Source organism: Ornithorhynchus anatinus, chromosome X1 (genome assembly GCF_004115215.2).
Source record: "Ornithorhynchus anatinus isolate Pmale09 chromosome X1, mOrnAna1.pri.v4, whole genome shotgun sequence".
Lineage (NCBI taxonomy): Eukaryota > Metazoa > Chordata > Mammalia > Monotremata > Ornithorhynchidae > Ornithorhynchus > Ornithorhynchus anatinus.
In genome coordinates, this window is record NC_041749.1 from 53271636 (window position 1) to 53286026 (window position 14391).

The 14391-nt window shown below is 45.6% G+C and overlaps 1 non-coding gene across 1 annotated transcript; it reads left to right on the forward strand.

Annotated features, from left to right (window-relative positions):
- The first annotated feature begins 13653 nt into the window (after positions 1–13653).
- On the forward strand, positions 13654–13791 carry LOC114807129. Its single transcript, XR_003755182.1, has one exon. It is a non-coding gene; the product is annotated as a small nucleolar RNA SNORA7 (small nucleolar RNA).
- The last annotated feature ends 600 nt before the right edge of the window (positions 13792–14391 follow it).

The following is a 14391-nucleotide window of genomic DNA, read 5'->3' on the forward strand; positions in this document are numbered from 1 at the left end:
TATTCATTATTATTATGACCACAGGGATTGTGTTCTTGCATCTTTAAGGAAAACTAATCCGATATTGTACACAACTGTTTTTTCCAGACATCGTGCTGTATATCGGTCAATCGGTGTTTACAGAGCACTTACTATGTACCGAGCACCATACTAAGCACTTGGGAGAGTACAATACAACAGAATTGTTAGGTATGTTCTCTTCCTACCAGGAGTTTACAGTCTAGAGGCAGAGACATATATTAAAATAAATTACGGATATATACATAAATGCTGTGGGGCTGAGGGTGAGGTGACGATCAAGTATTTAAAGAGTATGAATCCAAGCACATAGGTGATGCAGAAGGGTGTGGGAGCAGGGGAAATGAGGGTTTAGTTGAGGAAGGCCTCTTGGAGGAGATGGGATTTCAATGAGGCTTTGGAGGTGGGGTGGTGGTGGTCTGCTATATGTAAAGGGGGAGGGAGTTCCAGGCCCGAGGGAGGACATGGGTGAGGGGGTCAGCAGTGAGATAAATGAGATCAAGTTACAGTAAATAGGTTGGCATTGGAAGAGTGAAGTGTGCAGGCTGGGCTGTAGTATGAAATCAAGGAGGTAAGATAGAGGGGGCGAGCTGATTGAAAGATTTAAAACCGATGTTAAGGAGTTTCTGTTTGCTGCAGAGGTGGATGGGCTACCATTAGAGGTTCTTGAGGAATGTGGAGATGTGAACTAAGCAGTTTTTTTTAGAAAAATGATCTGAGCAGAGTGAGGTAATAGACTGGAGTGGGGAGAGACAGGAGCCCTAGCGCCGTCGCCCCCCGACACCCTTCCCCATCCCGGCACAGCTGCTGCCAAATGTGGCCTGTGGAACCCCTGTGGAACCTCTCCCCACTGCCCGTACTCTCTCCTTCTGCTCTACTGCCCCTCCCCACCCCACAGCATGGAAAGAGCCTGGGCTTCAGAGTCAGAGGTCATGGGTTTGGCTCCCGGATCTGCCACTTGTCAGCTGTGTGACTGTGGGCAAGTCACTTAACTTCTCAGTGCCTCAGTTACCTCATCTGTAAAATGGGGATCAACTGTGAGCCTCACGTGGACAACCTGATTATCCTGTATCTACCCCAGCCCTTAGAACAGTGCTCAGCACGTAGTAAGTGCTGAACAAATACCAACATTATTATTACATATTTATTATAATTATTTTATTAATGATATGCATATATAATTCTATTTATTTATATTGATGCTATTGATGCCTGTTCACTTGTTTTGTTTTGTTGTTTGTCTCCCTCTTTCTAGACTGTGAGCCCGCTGGGTAGGGATTGCCTCTGTTGCTGAATTGTACTTTCCAAGTGCTTAGTACAGTGCTCTGCACACAGTAAGCACTCAATAAATGATTGAATGAATGAATGAACCCCTGCTCCATGATGGAGAAGCTCCCCTTCATCCTTGACCTGTTCCTGTCTCAGTCACGCCTCCACCTCACCATCTTGGCTCTCCCAAGATGACACCATCTCCCCTGCTGCTCTCTCCAGAGGGGCTCTCTTCTTCTCCCACTCCCCCAGACTCACTGGGAAAGGAGGAGGTATAGACTTCCTTCTCACGCCCCAGTGCTGCTTTTGAACCATCCCACCTCCCCCTTCCCTGTCTTTCCCTTCCTCTGAAGCCTATATCATCCGCCTCTACCATCCCCTCCAGTTTCTAGTATCCATCATCTACCACCCCCAGGTCCCACCTCCAACTCCTTTAACCATTTTGATCCCTTTCTCACATTCCTTCTCTCTCTCTCCATGCCCAATTTGATCCTTGGGGACTTCAATATCCACATAGAAATTCCTGATGACCCCTCTGCTGTCCCCATCCTATCGCTCTTCAACTTCGCCACCCTCCTGCTCCACTCCACCTCCCCCACCTGCCAACTTGATCTCAACATCTCTAACCATTGCTCATTCTCTACCCTCACCAACTCTAAAATCCCTCTATACAACCACAAACCTTCTCACTTGCCTCCTCTCCCACTCTTCTCCTCACTGTAAATGTGTGCAATTCCCCCACAGAGACTTCCTATCTCTGGAACCCATCCAACTTTCTCAACTTTTAGGATGGAGGAGACATGGGCATGTTTGAAGGCAATGGGGAAGAAGCCATTGGAGAGTTGAAGATCACTGTTAGGGAGAAAAAGAGGGAAGGGGTCAGAGTTTTTTATTAAGTGCGAAGGAAGGGAGTCTGATGCGCATGTGAAGGGGGTGGCATTTGAGAGGAGGCAGGAGATCTCCTCTGGAGATACTGCTGGGAAGGATGGGAAAGTTGAAGAAAGGGGTGGGAGGGGGAGGGACTGAGTAGGGGGACAGGTGATTGGGTATGGAGGCTAAGTGGGGAGAGACAGGAGCTCTCGCGCCGTCATCCCCCCCCCGACACCCCTCCCCACCCCAGCACAGCTGCTGCCAAGTGTGGCCTGTGGAACCCCTGTGGAACCTCTCCCCACTGCCCGTACTCTCCTTCTGCTCTACTGCCCCTCCCTGCCCCACAGCATATTCCCCACTTAGCCTCCATACCCGATCTACCCACTCTTGATGACCAAATAGACATTTTTCAACACCACCCTCTATACTGAACTCAGTTCACTCGCTCCCTTATCCCTTCGTCACTCTCGTGCCACTAACCCACAGCCCTGGATCACTTATACAGTCTGCCTCCTTCGCTCTCATGCTCGAGCCACACAATGCTGCTGGTGGAAATCTAAATATCAGGCTGATTTTGTCCACTTTAAGTTTATCTTTGATTGCTTTAACTCTGCCCTCTCCTCTGCCCGGCAAAACTATTTCTCTTCCCTTATTGATACCCATTCCCATCGTACTCGCCGGTTGTTCCAGACATTGAACTCCCTCCTCAGGCCCCCTGTCCACCCACCTCCCCCATCCCTTGCCCCCGCTGACCTGGCCATCTACTTTATTAAGAAAATTAACACCTTCAGGTGTGAGCTCCCTAAAATCGCCTTTCCCCCTACTCAGTCCCTCCCCCTCCCACCCCCCCTTCAAGTTTCCCATCCTCCCCAGCAGTATCTCCAGAGGAGATCTCCTGCCTCCTCTCAAATGCCACCCACTTCACATGCACATCAGACTCCCTTCCTTCGCACTTAATAAAAACTCTGACCCCTTCCCTCTTTCCCTTCCTAACAGTGATCTTCAATTCTCCAATGGGTTCTTCCCCATTGCCTTCAAACATGCCCATATCTCCCCCATCCTAAAAAGACCCTCCCTTGACCCCATGGCTCCCTCCACTTATCACCCCATCTCCCTCCTACCATTCCTCTCCAAACTCCTTGAGCGAGCCATCTACACCTGCTGTCTCAAATTCCTCTTCTCCAATTCACTACTGGACCCTCTCCAATCTGGCTTCCGTCCCCTTCACTCCACAGAAACCACCCTCTCAGAGGTCACCAACGATCTCCTTCTTCTTAGAAAATCCAACGGCTTCTACTCCAGCCTCATCCTCCTCGACCTCTCAGCTGCCTTTGATACTGTGGACCACCCCCTTCTCCTGGAAATGTTATCCAATCTTGGCTTCACTCACTCTGTCCTCTCCTGATTTTCCTCTTATCTTTTCATCTGTTCATTCTCAGTCTCCTTCACAGGCTCCTCCTCTGTCTCCCACCCCCTAATTCTGGGGGGTCCCTCAAGGTTCAGTTCTCTGTGTCTTATTCTCCATCTACACTCATTCCCCTTGGAGAACTCATTCGCTCCCACGGCTTCAACTACCATCTCTCTGCAGGTGTTACCCAAATCTACATCTCCTCCCCGATCTCTCTCCTTTCTCTCTCCCTCTCTCCAGTCTCGCATCTCCTCCTGCCTTCAAGGCATTTTTACTTCAATATCCTCTCATCATCTCAAACTTAACATGACCAAAGCAGAACTTCTTATCTCCCCACCCAAACCCTGTCCTCTCCCTGACATTCCCGTCATTGTAGACGGCACCACCATCTTTGCTATCTCACAAACCTGGAACCTTGGTATTATCCTTGACTCCTTTCTCTCATTTAACCCACATATTCAATCCGTCTCTAAATCCTGTCAGCCCCACCTTCACAACCTCGCTAAAATCTGCTCTTTTCTCTCCATCCAAACTGCTACCATGTTAATACAATCACTCATCCTATCTCTCCTAGGTTACTACATCAGCCTCCTTGCTGACCTCCCAACCTCCTATCTCTCCCCACTCCAGTCCAAACTTCACTCTGCTACCCGGATCATCTTTCTACAGAAACAGTCAGGACATGTCACCACCCCCTAAAAATTTCCAGTGGTTGCCTCTCCACCTCTGTATCAAACAAAAACTCTTCACCACTGGCTTTAAAGTACTCCATCACCTTGCCTCCTCCTACCTCATCTCGCTTCTCTCATTCTACAACCCAGCCCACATACCTCGCTCCTCTGGTGCTAATCTCACTGTGCCTCGATCTTGCCTGTCTCATCGCCGACCCCTGGTCTATGTCCTGCCTCTGGCTTGGAATGCCCTCCCTCCTCAAATCCTCCGGACAATTACTCTCCTTCTTACTTCCAATTACTTCAAAGCCTTATTGAAGGTACATCTCCTCCAAGAGGCCTTCCCAGACTAAGCCCCACTTTTCTTCATCTCCCAATCCCTTCTGCAACACCCTGACTTGCTCCCTTGCTCTTCCCCCTCCTCCCAGCCCCCTAGCACTTATGTATATATCTGTAATTTTATTTATTTGTATTGATGCCTGTTTCTCCCACTCTAGACTGTGAGCTCGCTGTGGACAGAGATTGTCACTGTTTATTGTTGTATTGTACTTTCCCAAGCACTTAATACTGTGTTCTGCACACAGTAAGTGCTTAATAAATACAATTGAATGAATGAATGAATGAATGAATGAATGAATGAATGAATGAGGCAGGGTGTTGTCAGGAAAATATTCCTTAATTCTACATTGCATTCTAGCAAAAACACTCATTGAAAACATTCATTCTGGCAGAACTGAGTGTACTGTCTTGCAGATACAATGTCCTGGAACTATCTTGCCAAAGAAGCCCTGTAGAAATTCAACTGGCTAACGTGAGTGGCAAAGACCACAGTGGCTCTCAAGGCAACTGCCTTTTGCATTCAGGTGCCCTGATAGAGTACTGATACTATGCTATGGTCCCTCTAGCCATAAATGGGTCCTGCACATAAAGAATCTCTGGGAACCCTTCAAAAAGTGCTGCACCCCCTGACTGCCAACTTAATAATTATGATACATGTTAAGCCCTTACTGTGTACCAAGCACTGTTCTAAGCGCTGGAGTAGATACAAGTTAAACAGGTTGGACACAGTCCCCATCTCCCATGGGGCTTACACTCTTACCTTATCTTATCTTTCTACAGAAATGTTCTGGGCATGTCAATCCCCTCCTCAATAATCTCTATCGGTTGCCTATCAACCTCCATAGTAAGCAAAAACTCCTCACTATTGGCTTTGAAGCTCTCCATCACCTTGCCCCCTCCTACCTCACCTCCCTTCTCACCTTCTACAGCCCAGCCTGCACACCCTGCTCCTCTGGTGCTAATAAATTCTATAAATTCTATATATTTTATTAATGATGTGTATATATCTATAATTCCATTTATTTACATTGATGCCCATTTACTTGTTTTAAAGTCTGTCTCCTCCCCTTCTAGACTGTGAGCCCATTGTGGGCAGGAATTGTCTCTGTTGCAGAATTGTACTTTCCAAGCACTTAGTACAGTGCTCTGCACACAGTAAGCACTCAATAAATACAATTGAATGAACAAATGAATCTTAATTCCCATTTTACAGAAGAGGTTAATTGAGGCCCAGAGAAGTGAAGTGACTTGCCCAAGATCACAGAGCCAACACATGACGGAGCCTGGATTAGAACCCAGGTCTTTCTGACTCCCAAGCCCATCCTCTATCCACTAAGCCACGCTGCTTCTCTTGCTCATTGTACTCCAGGCCCCAGCAGGGCTATGATTGGCAGGGACAGGAGAGTGCCAGGGGAGATGAGCAAATCGCTAACACTATGGTCAGTTCTTTCATGCTCAGACCAAGGCTCATCATCAGTCGTTCTTGGCAGCAGCCTCTTCAGGCTAGAGAGAGGAACTGAGAAACTAGTGGAGCAGGGATAGACACAGTCTACCTGCGTCCCTGTCTCTCTCTCTCTCTCCCCCCTTCCGTCTCTCCCTTCCCACTTCCTAGCTGTGATCAGCTATCCTCAACAGGCTGCGAATACTCTTAACAGACAGCTATGAGCAGCTCAGGGGAGAATCAGGGTCATCACTTCCAAACCGGATTGTCTTTCTAAACAGGCCCCAAAGATCCTGTTGAAACAAAGTTACTAGAGTGATTTTTCATTGGCAGGAACTGTATTTGCCAAATCCCACTGCCATTCAGATGTCACCTTTGACATTTTGAGGCCCCTATGTAAAATAATTTGGGTCAAAAAGAGAAGCAGCATGGCTTATCTCACTGAGGGCAGGGAACACATCTGTTTATTGTTATATCGTACTCTCCCAATTGCTTAGTACAGTGCTCTGCACACAGTAAGCACTCAATAAATACAACTGACTGACTGACTGGCCTAGTGGAGAGCGGGTAGGGCTGGGATTCAGGAGACCCAGGTTCTAATGCCAGCCCTGCCACTAGCCTGCTGGGTGACTGCAAGCATCTTCACTGTGCCTTGGTTTCCTCATCTAAAAAAATGGGGAATAGCAGTTCAACCTCCACCTTAGACCGTGAGCCCTATGTGGATAGTGATTGTGTCTGCTCTGATTTATCTTACATCTGTCTCGGTGCTTGGCACATAGTACGTGCTTAATTTATATCATTGTCATTTTGAAAAAGACCCAAGCATGACTGCAATTCTTTCCACCCAGAGCCCATGGGTAATGGAATATTGGACAGGCTTGAGCCCCTCCCCTTGCAGACAGACCTGTATTTTGCCACAAATGTTACAACTCTGTGTAGCCTATAGGTTTTCTGGAAGCAAATCACTACTCTCAAACTTGCATTAAGTGTCCCCAGATGCTGTATGCTAGACTGAATATATGAAAGACACAGGTATTGCTTTTGAGGGGCAAAGCTGAAAATGGCAATGGAAAAATTCCACAGCAGCAAATGTAGTCGTTCTTTTCTTTGCCCAGAGCAGAATATGAATTGATTGTCAAAGATTTTTAAGTGCCTGTGATTGAGGAGATGATCTCTGATAAGCTTCTAGGGTGAAATCAAAGCAAACAGCTGCTTAGTTTAACATCAGTTCCCCTCCAGTTCTGGTGGTTTTCTAAATGACTGCTTTGCATTCACAAGCACATCCCCATATTTCAGCCACATTGTATCCACCTCCTTACTTAAATCAGAAGATTATATTTACATTGACTGATGGGAGTTAGATATTAAATGTGAGGTGTTAAAAAGTTCAATAGTTACTCTAAAAATGTCAATTTCCCTTCCTTTGGGAGGGTGATTCTAATTATAAAGAATAAATTCATGCAAATTGGAGGGGAAAAGGAGCTCATTTTTACTCTTGTCTCCAACATGGCATTTTCATACAATACAATACATTTTATGTATTTACTGCTCAGTCTGGGCTGCTCAGGGACTCAAGGCCTTAGACAACCACCAGGCCACCTTCTCAGTGGGACTAAGTCCCACTCCCTTACAGGAGAAGAGGGGCGATGAAGTAGACAGTTCAGACCTTTGTGAAATTTAGAATGTTGGGCCATTTTTCTGGGTGTGTGTGTGAGACAGAGAGAAAGAGAGAGAGAATGAGAAGGGGAGGAGGTTCACCGTACTGCTCTGTTTGATATTAAATTGTTTGAATGCTTGTCTTCACTCCTCACTCCCTTCCCTCTCTTCTCCATATCGTGAGCTCCTTTATGGGAAGGGACTCTTTTAAAATCAATTTTCTATGCATATTCTCAAGTACCTAGTACCATGTTACACACATTGTGGACACTCAATAAATGTTAGTGATGATGATGATGATGATGATGATGATGATGATAATGATCCATAGTCACTTGAGGTGGGGAGGCTGGGAGTCCGTTGTTAGGTAGGGATTGTCTCTATCTGTTGCCAAATTGTACTTTCCAAGCGCTTAGTGGAGTGTTCTGCACACAGTAAGCACTCAATAAATACGACTGAATGAATGAAATGGAAACCCCTGATATTTTTTTCCACAACCTTGAGCAATGGTAGTGGCTGGTAAACACAGATTTCCACCCATGGAAATGCATGGGGCTGGAGTTGTGGCTGAGAGCTGCCCTATCCTAGTTTAGGGCTGGGAAGCACTGAGTCCAGGTACAGCCCTTTGTTATTTCTTGCTTAGAAACTCCTGTCATTTGTGTTCTAATGCATGCTTGTGTTCAGTCTCGCCCATTAAATTTTAAGTTCCTTGAGGGTAGTAACTATGCTTTCCATTTTCTTTGTTATTGCCCAGGCCCTGATCATATTTCAGGCCCTTACCCCAGTGGGTGTTCACAGTCATTCAGAGTTGAGTACATTTACCCTGGGATAGGGAGAGGTCGGGCCGTATGTCTTTTTTCTGGTGCCACGTTCTTAAGTGGTTTGAGTCTCAGTTTCGAAGGTTCTTTGAATTTTCTAAGAAACTTGGAAGTTCAGTGTTTAGAATATACCAAGCCCCTTCTAGGAGGCAGTGTGGTTTAATGGAAAGAACATGGGATTGAGAGTCAGGAAACCGGGTTCTAATCCTGACTCCACCACTTGCCTGCTGTGTGTCATTGGGCAGGTCAACTTGACTTCTCTCTGCCTCAGTTTTGTCATCTGTGAAATGGGAATAAAATGCCTTTTCTCCCTCATTCTTAAACTGCAAACCTCTTGTGAGGCAGGGACTATATTCAATCTAATTATCTTGTATCTATCCCAGCACTTAGCACAGTTCTTGACACACATTAAATGCTTGATAAATCCCACCATTACTATTATTATTCCCTTAACCCCAGACTCGGATTAGGAAAGTATTTGGAATTAAGCCAGAGTTAAACTAAGGAAACACAGTTTTCATCAGTTTCAAAATAAAAGGAAGCTTTGATCATGTTGTGACTCCACCTGATCCAACTTAGTTCCCTCCATAATCAGACACTGAATAATGTCAATTCCAAAGACTACATTCAAGGCTTTTTTTTTTGTCCTCGCCTCAACCATCCTTATAGTAAAGGATGTCATTGGATGATTCACCAAATTGCAAATTTATGTATCCAGTGGTTGAGTTTTCCTGGCTACAATACTGCTTCTCGATATGTGTCAAGGGCTTGGGACTCCTTCAGAGGTATTTCCACCTTCATCCTTGAAATGAAACTTTTACAGTCCTCTAGAATCTGCTACTGTGGAATCTGCAGTATCAGTTCCACAGTTCCACAAGTCTACCTGGAACTCAAAGAAATTGCTGTCATTCATTCATTCATTCAATAGTATTTATTGAGCGCTTACTATGTGCAGAGCACTGTACTAAGCGCTTGGAATGAACAAGACGGCAACAGATAGAGACAGTCCCTGCCGTTTGACGGGTTTACAGTCTAATCGGGGGAGACGGACAGACAAGAACAATGGCAATAAATAGAGTCAAGGGGAAGAACATCTCGTAAAAACAATGGCAGCTAAATAGAATCAAGGCAATAACCACCATGATTTAGAGGCTAACTTGGAACTCAATCATCCGAAAAAAAATGCCCACCTCTTTCGGACCCCTCCTCGACTCACAGGTTGATGATGTTGGTATTTGGTATTTGTTAAGCGCTTACTATGTGCAGAGCACTGTTCTAAGTGCTGGGGTAGACACAGGGGAATCAGGTTGTCCCACGTGGGGTTCACAATCTCAATCCCCATTTTATAGATGAGGTAACTGAGGCACAGAGAAGTTAAGTGACTTGCCCACAGTCACACAGCTGACAAGTGGCAGAGCTGGGATTCGAACTCATGACCTCTGACTCCAAAGCCCGTGCTCTTTCCACTGTTGGATATGCTATGAAGTTATAACTCATAACCCAGGTATATCCTGCAAATTCATTAGCCCAGCAAAACTCCAACCAGCTTGAAAAAATTCACCAGCTCTTCCCTCACAGATTGGTCAATACCAAGAGGGATGATGGGTAGAGTAACCTGAAGAAGCAGATTGGCCTAGTGGAAAAAGCACAGGCCTGGGAGTCAGAGGACCTGTGTTGTTCTAATCTCAGCTCTGCCAATTGCCTGCTGGCTGATCTTGGGCAAGTCAATTCACTTCTCTGTGCCTCAGTTTCCTCATCTGTAAAATGGAGATTCAATATCCTTCCTCCCTCCAATTTAGACTGTGATCCCCATGGGGGACAGGGACTGCATCCAGTGTGATTGACTTACATCTACACCAGTGCTTAGAAAAGTGCTGGACACATAATAAGCACTTACCAAGTACCATCATTGTCATCATCATCAAGAAGAATTGTACCAATGCTGAGGGATTTTCTTTCCCTTTTTAATAAGATTCTGGCTTGCCCCAAATCTGCCCACCCTGAAAGTCTCACCTAACCTCATCTAGGTTCTATGCAAATTTACAAAGTCACCTTAATCCTTTTAGGGCTCTAACCTCTCCAATGAAGAATCAGAAACTCAAATTGTTCGAAAGATAGATTCAACAAGACTACTGGAGAGGGGGTTGGTAATCATGGAAAAGCACAAGATATCAAACCCAGTATGTATAAGCCTGTGAGGAAATTAACAGCAATATCCTGCCCGAATCTCCTCTGTCTGTACCAAGGCAATTCTTTCACTGAGTAAGAGTAGAATGTGAATATGACTCCAGTCATGGAAAAAAAAAGTTTTTACCTTTTAGACATCTGCAGGGAATGAAGAAAATAAAGAAAACCAAGACTTTATATAGCCTGACTCTCTGCAGTGCAGTTTTAAAAATAAACATTATGGATTTGGGGGTCTAGATATGAACTTTGCCTATGGTAAAAAAAAAAGCCAGGTAGTCCAACCCTCCATGCAAAAGTTTAGAAAACACATAATTTTAAGTTAGGGCTGAATTTATGAGCATTGTAGTTATAGCAACAGGCACTTCGGTTATGTGAAACAGTTCCATGAGACAGTTATATAACGGTCGACTTCACATTAAAAAGTGGAAATGTATAGAGATTGATCAAAAAGCAGAGAGAAATGGAAAGGCATTTGAGCTGTTGCTGAGTTTAAAGGTGAGCCAGATGCAGGGGATGAAAAGGGGCCAAGATCTAATCACTGCCTGCCCTAGGATGAGCGACTCACGCATGTTGGAAGAAACTCACTAAGGAAGATGAAAATGCGGACACGACAGATCAGTACCCGTCCAGAGAGAGGGTTAGGCATCGACAAAAAAAATATGTATTGTGGAAAGGTGACTCCCCTGCAAAAGAATTGCTGAACAAAAATCAAAGCCAAATTATGCCATGGTCACTGAATAATATAAATGATTATATTATAATATATATTATTTTATAATATAATATATAATATAATTATATATTATATATATTAATTATAATATAATATAATATAAATAATATAAATAATATAAATTAAAATGTCAGAATGGGCAACTCTCACTGAAGAAGGATAAACATAATGACCAGGGTAAACAAGCTCTTCTCTGCTTGGGCTGCATCCACTCCATTTCAAATGCTGGATGCTCTCTGAATTTCCCATTTGAAAGGCTATCTCCCCAGACCTTGTGGGGAAAGAAAAGAGGAAATGGGTTGGCTAAGCCACAGGCACAGATTTAACCCCTGAATGGCAGCAGGATCATTCCAGTCCCTCCTGGGACCAAGTGGGATCCTGCCTTCCTTGAAAATCCTCTGGCCTCCTCAGAAATGGACACCCACCCACCTCTATTTGTGGCCAACCATAAAGGAAAAGATTCCACTTACTGGAAGACTGAGTAATTATGCTCCCTCACAAATGCGGTGCACTAATGAGAGGCAATACTGGTGTCTCGCCAATTGTTAATACTGCCCAGCGGCTCAGTTATGCAGTGCTTCCGTCTGACTTTAGTGAGGCAGGAATTCGACTTGAGGGCCTCGAGTATCTGCTGCTACTCAGAACTGGTTTTAGGGGTGGGTAAAGCTGACTGCCAATTTTCAGGGGGCACCAATCAGGGGAAAATCCAGTGCAGACCCTCAGAAAATGCAGTCCTGGGCTCAGTCTGGTGGGAGTTAAGAAGTAGAACTCATGCCCTGGTGAGTAGTTCTGCTCCTTAACCCCCAAAACCATCTCCTGCTCCTCGAGCAAAGGAGAAACAACGTGGCCTAGTGAATAGAGCACACCCCTGGGAGTCAGAAGGACCTGGATTCTATTCCCGGTTCCTCCACTTGTCTGCTGTGTGACTTTGGGCAGGTCACTTTACTTCCCTGTACCTCAGTTACCTCATCTGTATAATGAGGACTAAGACTGTTGTGAGCCCCATGTGAAACATGGACTGTGTCCAACCTGATTAGTTTGTATCAACTCCAGCGCTTAGTACAGTGGCTGGTATACAGTAAGTGCTTAACAAATACCATTAAAAAAAAAAGAAGCCCAAGGAATCTTCCCGAGGGTGAACAAATATCTAGGGCTGGGCCTTGCTGGGGCTGTTACTGGAACTGAAGAGGAAAACTAAAAAGAAAGAAAAAAAAACCACAAAGAAAGTCCATCTGATCCTTTTGCAGGCTTATCTTCCTGCCTTTCACCAGACTCCTGTTTCCTTTTCTCTTTGCCCTCCTCATTTATATACTGTAAATAATAATGGCAAAACAATCATCATTCCGTTAGTGCTTTTGGACCCAACCTCTTTATTTTGGTGAGCGGCACTAGTCTCTTCAAAACTCACATTACTGTTTTTTCCCTTAGTCACAACATGGAGTGGAACTAAAGAGCAACTCTCTTATCTCTGACTCAGACATCCTGCTTGACAATCAATAGCAATTTGGCAATACTCTGGCACTTGGCCAGCTACGCAGTAACTTCTCTGGAGAAGCCGATTCCATTTACCATCTCCTAGATTAAGCAGAAGAATTAGTAACCTTCACACCGCGCTTAACCTCCTGGGTTTTTTTTTCCTTTTATGATCCTAGATGGAGGGAGTGATTTACGACTCCAAGGGCCTATTACTTTCTCAGACTCCCATGTGTACAGGAGAACACAATAGGGAAAGTTAGCATTTACTCTAAAAGGAGATCAGGTCTTCAGTTCACAATGTACCTGATACAGAGTTTCACGATTAGCAGCAGTTAGAAGTAGTACTCCCTGATGGTGTGCCCAGAGGCAGAGGACTGCTTTTGCGTGGCTCTTCCTCCTCATCTCACCCCAGAGAGGCAAGCCTTCACCCTGCTCTACAAGATGGTGGAATTGGGGGCAGACACCCGGATACCGCCCCTCCTTGCATGGCCACAGGGGCGGTGTGTGGGAGGTGGGAGAGGGCTGGCCTCCAACATTTAGCCCACTCCCTGAATTCAGGGAAAGCACCAAAGCCAACCCTGTCTTGCGTCTCAGCGTCTTGGCCAAAGAGCCTGTTCGTGTTGCTGTAGGGTGGCAACCCTGGAGGTTCCTCAGAGGGATAGGAGCGGTGTCTGCTGGGTCACTGTTGATCCGGAGACCAGGGAGTAGGCCATGGGGTTGGAGGCCTCTCTGCCACCTCCGCCTTTCCCTTCTTCTACAACTGCCTTCCCTTCTCAGGATGGCACCAGGAGAGTTTCCAGTACTCTACTAGTCTCAGCTACAGGAGGGAGAGTCAAGCAGAGGCCTACCCATTCCATTCCTAGTTTGGCCAGTGGCTAGCTAGTGGAAGGCAATCTGCTACAAGTCAAAACTCACCCGTGCTGGGCAGCAGCGGCATGGGAGAGAGTCGAGGGTGGAGACTCAAGTTTACTCAGTGGAAGGAGGCAATGCTAAACCACTTCTGTATTTTGACCAAGAAAATTCTATGGATACACAACCAGAACGATTGCAAGATGGAGGTGGGGCGTTCTGGGAGAGATGTGTCTATGGAGTCGCTATGGGTAGGAGACGACTTGACGATGTAAGACAAGACAAGGCAGCTGCCTTGGGGAAGGGGTGGGGAAAGAGCACTGGCTTTGGAATCCGAGGACCTGGGTTCTAATCCTGACTCTGCCACTTGTCTGCTGTATCACTTTGGGCAAGTCACTTCACTTCTCTGTGCCTCGGTAACCACATTTGTAAAATGGGGATTAAGACTGTGAGCCTCATGTGACATATGGACTGTGTCCAACCCGATTAACTTGTATTTACCCCAGTACTTAGTACTGTGCCTTGCACATAGTAAGCGCTTAACAAATGCCATAAAAAAATCATTTCAGTTCTCTGTGCCTCAGCTACCTCATCTGTAAAATGGGGATGCAATACCTGTTCTCCCTCTTAGCGTGTGAGCCCTGTGTGGGACAGGG